Here is a 7,987-nt window from a genome sequence, read left to right as displayed (position 1 = left end):
CTGGCGGCAGAGGTCACACTTCCTTGGACAACCAAGGAGTACAGGCGAGAGAGACACAACTTCAATCCAGCAGAGGCAGGGGAACACTGTCAAAGTTCTGGGAGAATTTTCTCAGCCCCTCCCATCGCACAAGCCCTGAGGCGCGGGTTCCTCTCACAAGGAGAGCAAAGTTTGGGAAGATGCTGAGGGAGTACCTTGCCGACCGTACCAACATCCTCCGTAATTCCTCTGTGCCTTATAATTATTGGGTATCCAAGCTGGATACGTGGAATGAACTGGCTCTCTATGCCTTAGAAGTCCTGGCCTGCCCTGCAGCCAGCATTTTATCAGAGCGGGTTTTTAGTGCCGCTGGTGGAATTATAACTGATAAGCGCATCCGCCTGTCAACTGAAAATGCTGACAGGCTGATGTGGCACCCCAGGGGTCTGGTTACCACAGTAATAGAGATATTATGTCTGAGAGCAAGTGGGAGGTTTCTCTGGTCAGTAGCCCTAAGCATGCAACACGGCCCACCCAGACCTGGGAGGGGAGGAATCTGCCCTTATAAACTGGGTCTGGGGCGGGATTAGGTTAGTCAGAGCCTGGAGTGAAGTTCCAGACACAGGGAAAGTAACAACAGGAGCTCTGTAGGAGCAGGAGTGAGTGCCAGAGGCTGGAAGCTAGAAAGCTCGCCTTGGCTGAAGACACTAATACCGAACACGGAGTCCGAGGCTGTGGGGACATCCAGGTCCAGCAGCAGAATCCAACCGGCAGGGGATTCCATGTCCTCTGGCCTTAGAAACCCGAAGGCACGGTCACAAGCAAGGGACCAGCACCGCCATCGTGAAACGGAGGCTAACGGAAGGCCCCAAGTCACCGGCCATACCGGTGAGCACCACACGGTATACTCAGGGACGTGGGCTACTTCTACCCGCATAGAGCAAGGTAGCCAGGAAAGAGTGCAGATAGTCAGGGAGGCCTACAACTACACCTGGCCAGGGGAGATCCTGCTTGCTCACAGACTGACCAGGCCCCTACTGCTAACCAGTACTCCCGGGAGGGTCTGTGTTGTACCATCAGTAAAGACCCTGAACTGCACCACACGTCTCTGTGTTTCATCGCCGCACCAGCACCATTACTACTGGGACGCTCACACCATCACTCCCATCATCCACATTAGCTGCCCTGAGGCAATACTTCTCCCGTGGGGAGTTATCCCATACTTGGCTGCGCATACAACATCAGCCTCAGCGGTCTGCAGCGCAGCGGCGGTCCCCACTGACCGCAATCCACGGGTGGCGTAGTCGGACATTGTTATTACCTAAGACTGCCACTGGTTTGACCGCCCTGGGCACGGACCGTTTCACCGCCACACTGAGACTACAACCCCCAGCTATCCGGCTCCGGGTATCCCCCTGCACAGCAATGGCCCAGGGGGCGCGTCAACTTTGGCGTAGTCGGCAGGATTTCGTGCCTGCAACCACCGGGTACTGCGTGCCTGAAAAAGACTTTTGTACTTACCTGTGGTGAAGTTTCCCGCCGTCCGGAGCCGTTTCCCGCCATCGGACGCCATCTTGGGTCGTTTCGCGCCATCTTCTGCCGTCTTCCCCCCATCCGCAGCTGCTTCCCGCCTTCGGACGCCATCTTCAGGACGCCGCACGGGAAGAAGAGGGGCGTGGACGCCGAAAGCGCGCGAGATCCGAAGCTCCGCCCCACGCACTGACGCTGCGCAAGGTCCTGGAAGGGAGGAAGAGCGACGCTGACATCATCGGAAAGCGACGCCAGGTCCTCTATCCCGACGATTGACTGCGGAGCCGCGGCCTACGGAAGAAGAGCATCGCAAGGTAGGCCACGGTCCACTAGGGGGGTAGAAGGATGTCAGACACCTAGGGGAGCTCCACTGCCACAGCCACCGCCAGCGCAACCGCTGCAGCGGTCATGCCATTCACCATGCCCTATATCCCGGGGGCAACCTGGCTACCCCAGTACTCAGGGGAGTCACATACCCTAAGTGACTTTAGGGAAAAACTGGATAGCCTCTTCCAGGTATACCCCCTCACGGAAGAGCAAAAAGTGAGCATCCTGGTGGCCCAGTTAATCGGGGCAGCCCAAAGGGAGGTAAAGTCCTGGTCACCTGGGAAGAAGAGGACTGTCAGAGAGATACTAGCCCGGCAGAAAGACACATTTGATACTCACACATCAGCCGAAATAAAGCTCAGATTTTATGGGTGCAAACAACGGGCACATGAAAGTATAAGAGAGTATGCCCTAAACCTACAAGAGGCCCTGAGAGCCATTAAGCAAGCAGACCCTAACAGCGTGGGAAATGAAGACAAGCTGTTGACCGAACAATTTATTGAGGGTCTACTGTGCAATGCCCACCGAACCCAGTTGCGGGCAATGGCCTTACAGGACCCTGACCTGGACTTTGCACAGTTCAAGGACAGAGCCATCCGGGTGCTCCGAGAACCGGCACCAGGTGGCGCTGTGACCCACAGGCGGCCTGCCATCACTTATCACCAGGACGCGGCGCCCTTGTCTGCAGGGCGTGTGGGAGCTGATGCGCAGGCTTTGAACAATAACCCGGCAACAGACCTGCACCATCAAGTCCAAGAGCTGACTAAGAGCGTTGCCGCGCTAACCAGAACTGTGCAGTCTTTACAGGTCTCTTCTCCAGGAAAGATCCAGCTGGCATCCAGACCGGAGGACGTCCCGTGGCGCCGAGTAAGGAGGACCCCACTGGCCAGAGGAAGACCCAGTGACAGATACAATGAGGACGGACGACCCATCTGCCACCGCTGCAATCAACCCGGACATATGGCAAGGTACTGTCATTTAAACGGGCACAACCTGGGGTAGAGGGCCAACCCCCAGGCATAAGATCATCAGGCCCATCAAACTGGCGTGACAAATACGTAGGGGGACGTCCGGTCTTGCCTGTGGTACTGGATGGCATTCCTATGAGTTCCCTACTAGACACCGGGTCACAGGTCACCACCATCCCGTACGTGCTCTTCAAGCGGTACTGGAATGACTCGGACATAATCCGCTACCCTGATGACGACCTGAACATTATCGCCAGCAATGGTCAGCCCGTGCCACAGATAGGATTTAAGGAAGTGACCATCAAGGTCGGTAAAGTTGAACTGCCGGCACAAGGACTTATCATTGTGGACATTGACCGTCGCGAGAGTCACCCAAAAATAACCCTAGGTACTAACGTAATTGAAAACTGTCTTGCAGAGGTGATTCTTATTTTGCAGCAGGTTGCCAAGAACGCCAGTTCCAGCCAGCAGCGTGTGCTCCAAAAAGAGATCCGGGCACTGATGAAGCGGCAACAAGTGGAATTATCTGGTGGTGAGATAGGTAGCGTGAGAATGTGTGACCCGTTCCCTATTGCCATGCCCCCGAAAAGTGAGATGATGATTTGGTGCCGGGCAGCTATTGGTCTGAGAGGTAGAGACTACCAAGCAATGGTAGAACCCGTCTACTCAGACAGTAGGCCCACCATTTTGACAGCACGGGGTGTGGTCGATGTACGCCATGGGAGGGTGCCCGTCCGCATCATCAATATCGGGGAGAGAGAAGTATACCTGCCCCGGTATGCCACGCTAGCCAAATTGTTCACCATCAACCAGAACTCTGTACAGGCCGTGGAACCCTTGCCTCCATCTCAACCAGAGGAAGGTAACGGCTCTAAGAAACCAATGGAGGACTGGTGTCAGCAACTGCATTTGGGTACTGACTCCATTCCCTCACACCAAAAACAGGGAGTCTATTGGGTGGTTCAAGAGTACGAGAGAGTGTTTAGTAAACACCCGCTGGACTTCGGGCGAGTAAAGGGGGTAGAACATCACATCCTCACGGGAGACCATCCTCCTATAAAGGAGAGATACCGACCCGTGCCCCCTGCACACTATCAACACGCCAAGGGGATGCTAAAAGACATGAAGGAGGCTGGGGTAATTAGGGACAGCTGTAGCCCCTGGGCAGCTCCACTAGTCTTAGTGAAAAAGAAAGACAACACCATGAGAATGTGTGTAGACTACAGGAAGGTCAACCGTATCACACACAAAGATGCGTACCCGTTATCACGGATAGAAGAGTCCTTAGCTGCATTAAAATCTGCTAACTTCTTCTCTACTTTGGATCTCACTAGCGGGTACTGGCAGGTTCCTGTAGCAGAGGCGGACCGGGAGAAAACCGCATTCACCACCCCGATGGGACTCAGCGAATTTAACTGTATGCCGTTCGGGCTCTGCAACGCACCAGGAACTTTCCAACGGTTGATGGAATGCTGTCTGGGACACCGGAACTTCGAGATGTCATCGTCTATTCCAAGACCTATGAGGACCATCTGGAACACATGGCTGAAGTGTTTGAAGCCCTGGCAAACTATGGCTGTTATGTTCTGCTACCAGAGCTAAGGAAAGAGAGGAGATCTGTCCCTACGATAGAACTCAGCTTTATCCCTACGATGTAACAGGGGACCTGATCCTGCGATCAGACCTGCTAAAGTCCTAAGCTAGTCTGTACGGAGACCTATAGATGTGGGGAAGGAATCCCTACAAGTACTAAGGACTGGGAGGAAAATGGGACACCTCCTAACAGAAATAGTAGCAGACAGACAAACAAACAAAAGATATAGAACACTGAGGTCCGTAGACCAAGCAAACTAACAGAGTTAGATACAGAGCACAGGCTAGCTAGAAAGTAGTTATACAATGAAGTCCAGCAAAGCCAGAAGGGCGGAGCAGGATTAAATAGGCCAACAAGGTCATGTGACCAGCAAAGGAAAAAACCTAAGAGCAAGGTTCTAACAGTACCCCCCCTTCTAAGAGGATCCTCCGGATCCCCTAGGACCAGGCTTATCAGGAAATCTCCTGTGAAACGCTCTGATAAGTCTGGACGCGGAAACATCATCTGACCTCACCCAAGAGTTATCCTCGGGTCCGAAACCTTTCCAGGCCACAAGATACTGCAAACTACCTCTATACCGTCTAGAGTTAAGGATGCGAGAAATTTCATATTCCCCGTCCTCCACCACCGGAGGAACAGAGGCAGAGGCGTCACCATCCGACACAACAGCTTTTTTTAACAGAGAGACATGAAATACCGGATTAATTCTCCAGGAGGTAGGAACCTCCAACCTAACAGCAGATTGGTTGACAACCTGAAGCACCTTAAAGGGCCCCAGGTCTTTAACCCTTTCATTGAGCCCAGCAAGAAATAGACTTTTCAGAGCAGAATCGTTCCACCCTGTTTGAGTAGACCAACGACGGAAATGAGTACAATATTTTTCCACATTACCTGATCCCTGTTTCAAACGTCTCAACTCAGTCTCAGCTGATGCGACACGGTCAGGATCATCATATAATAGCCCCAAAGCAGAAAAAAAACTATCCACTGATCTGAAGCATGTATCACTAGGTTGCAAAGAAAAGGCCCACTCCTGAGGCTCTTTGCGCAAAAGTGACATTATGAACCCTATGCGCTGGGATTCATCCCCAGAGGACTTGGGTCTCAAACGAAAATACAATAAGCAAGCATTTTTAAATGAAAAAAATTCTCGGTGTTCACCAAAAAATAAATCCGGCAAACATACCTTAGGCTCCAAGAAATGTGCTCCAGGACTGTTACTCACGTGCTGACGGAGCTCGGCCACCTCCAGAGAGAGTCCCTGCAGGCGTTTAGCCAAATCCAGAACCGACACCATGATGGAACAGAAAAATCTTTCCTTAGAGAATTTGCAGGCTGGACTTACTGTTATGTTCTGCTACCAGAGCTAAGGAAAGAGAGGAGATCTGTCCCTACGATAGAACTCAGCTTTATCCCTACGATGTAACAGGGGACCTGATCCTGCGATCAGACCTGCTAAAGTCCTAAACTAGTCTGTACGGAGACCTATAGATGTGGGGAAGGAATCCCTACAAGTACTAAGGACTGGGAGGAAAATGGGACACCTCCTAACAGAAATAGTAGCAGACAGACAAACAAACAAAATATATAGAACACTGAGGTCCGTAGACCAAGCAAACTAACAGAGTTAGATACAGAGCACAGGCTAGCTAGAAAGTAGTTATACAATGAAGTCCAGCAAAGCCAGAAGGGCGGAGCAGGATTAAATAGGCCAACAAGGTCATGTGACCAGCAAAGGAAAAAACCTAAGAGCAAGGTTCTAACAATGGCCTAAAAGTAAAACCCTCAAAGTGTCATCTACTGAAGCCAAAGGTACAGTACCTGGGAGACGTGGTGAGTGCTGATGGAGTGGCTCCCGACCCTGACAAGATCACCGTGATCAAGGACTGGCCAAGACCATCCAGCATAAAGGAAGTGCGGCAGTTCCTCGGGTTGGTAGGCTACTACCGAAGATTCATTCCCGGTTTTACCAAGAAGGCAGCTCCTATGCAGGACCTCCTGATAGGCCAGTCCAGGAAGGCCAAAAACCAGAAGCCACCCTTCAAATGGGAAAAGCTGGAAGAGGAGCCCTTCCGCCAGCTGAAGATGGCCCTCACAGGGGATGAAATCCTGGCATAGCCTGATTACAGCCAGCCCTTTATCCTCTACACGGACGCAAGCAACATCGGGCTAAGAGCCGTACTGTCCCAGATCCAGCAAGGGAGAGAACGGGTAATTGCTTACGCCAGCCGAAAACTGCGACCCAGGGAAAGAAACCCTGAGAATTACAGCTCGTTCAAGCTAGAGTTCCTGGCAGTGGTGTGGGCAGTAACCGAACGTTTCAAGCATTACCTTGCCTCTTCCAGGTTCAAAGTGTACACGGACAACAACCCGTTGACACACCTGGACACTGCAAGACTGGGTGCCCTGGAGCAGAGATGGATGGCCCGCCTGTCCAATTTTGAGTTCACGATCAAGTACCGGGCAGGACGCTCCAATACCAACGCGGACGCCCTGTCCAGGATGCCAAACCTACCGGACGAAGGGGAGGATCCAGAAGAATTGGAAGAGATCGAACTCCCTGCGTTTCACCGTCATGGGATTACCCAGTATTCCCACCGTGTGAGGGGCCAGCGATCCGCTACGTTCAACCCCTTGCCCCACTACAACTGGGCGGAGACGCAAGACAGTGACCCCGCAGTCCGTCTGGTGAAGGAGATGCTGACCCAGGCTGACGCCCGCCTGGACCCAGACATTCCGGAAGAGACCAAGCAACTGTGGACGGAGAAGAGCAGACTGTTCCTCTACAAGGAGAAGTTGTGCCGCAGAATGGTCAATTCCCGGACACATGAGCTGATCTGGCAGGTGGTGGTACCGAGACGGGATGCAGCTATGGTGCTGGAGGCCTACCACAATGGGGCAGGGCACTTCGGATGGAAGAAGCTGGAGTTCCTGCTGCGTGAACGGTTCTACTGGATAGGCATGAGAGGAGCCATTGAGAGGTGGTGTAGAGACTGTGGCCTGTGCAATCTAAGAAGAAGGGACCGTGCCAGCCAGAGGACTCCCCTGCAGCCCATCATCACCAGGCAGCCGCTGGAACTGGTCGCTCTGGACTATGTTAAACTGGCTCCAAGCAGAAGCGGGTATGTCTACGCCCTAACAATCGTGGATCATTACTCCCGGTTCCTGGTGGTGGTCCCTGTCAAAGACCTGACGGCTCAGACAGCAGCCAGAGCCTTCCAGCTGCACTTCTGCCGCCCACACGGGTACCCGGACCAAGTGCTGACGGACCAAGGACCAGCCTTCGAAGCGGAGATCTTCCAGGAGTTCTGCAACCTGTATGGCTGCAAGAAGATAAGAACAACGCCCTATCACCCCCAAACCAATGGACTCTGCGAGAAGATGAACCAGGTGGTGATAGATCTGCTAAAAACTTTGCCCCTGGAAGAACCCAGTCTGTGGCCTGAGAAACTGCCCGATCTGGTGGACCTGTATTACCACATCCCGGTAGGTTCCACCAACTGTACCCCGGCTTACCTAATGCGAGCAAGACCTGGTAAGCTGCCTGTTGACCTGGAAATGGGAGTCCTGATACCCGAGGACACCTCGC

Source organism: Phyllobates terribilis, unplaced genomic scaffold (genome assembly GCF_046119375.1).
Source record: "Phyllobates terribilis strain yellow unplaced genomic scaffold, ASM4611937v1 Scaffold_8__6_contigs__length_399053987, whole genome shotgun sequence".
NCBI classification, from domain to species: Eukaryota; Metazoa; Chordata; class Amphibia; order Anura; family Dendrobatidae; genus Phyllobates; species Phyllobates terribilis.
The sequence above is the reverse complement of the archived record's forward strand: the minus strand, read 5'-3'. Positions refer to the sequence as shown.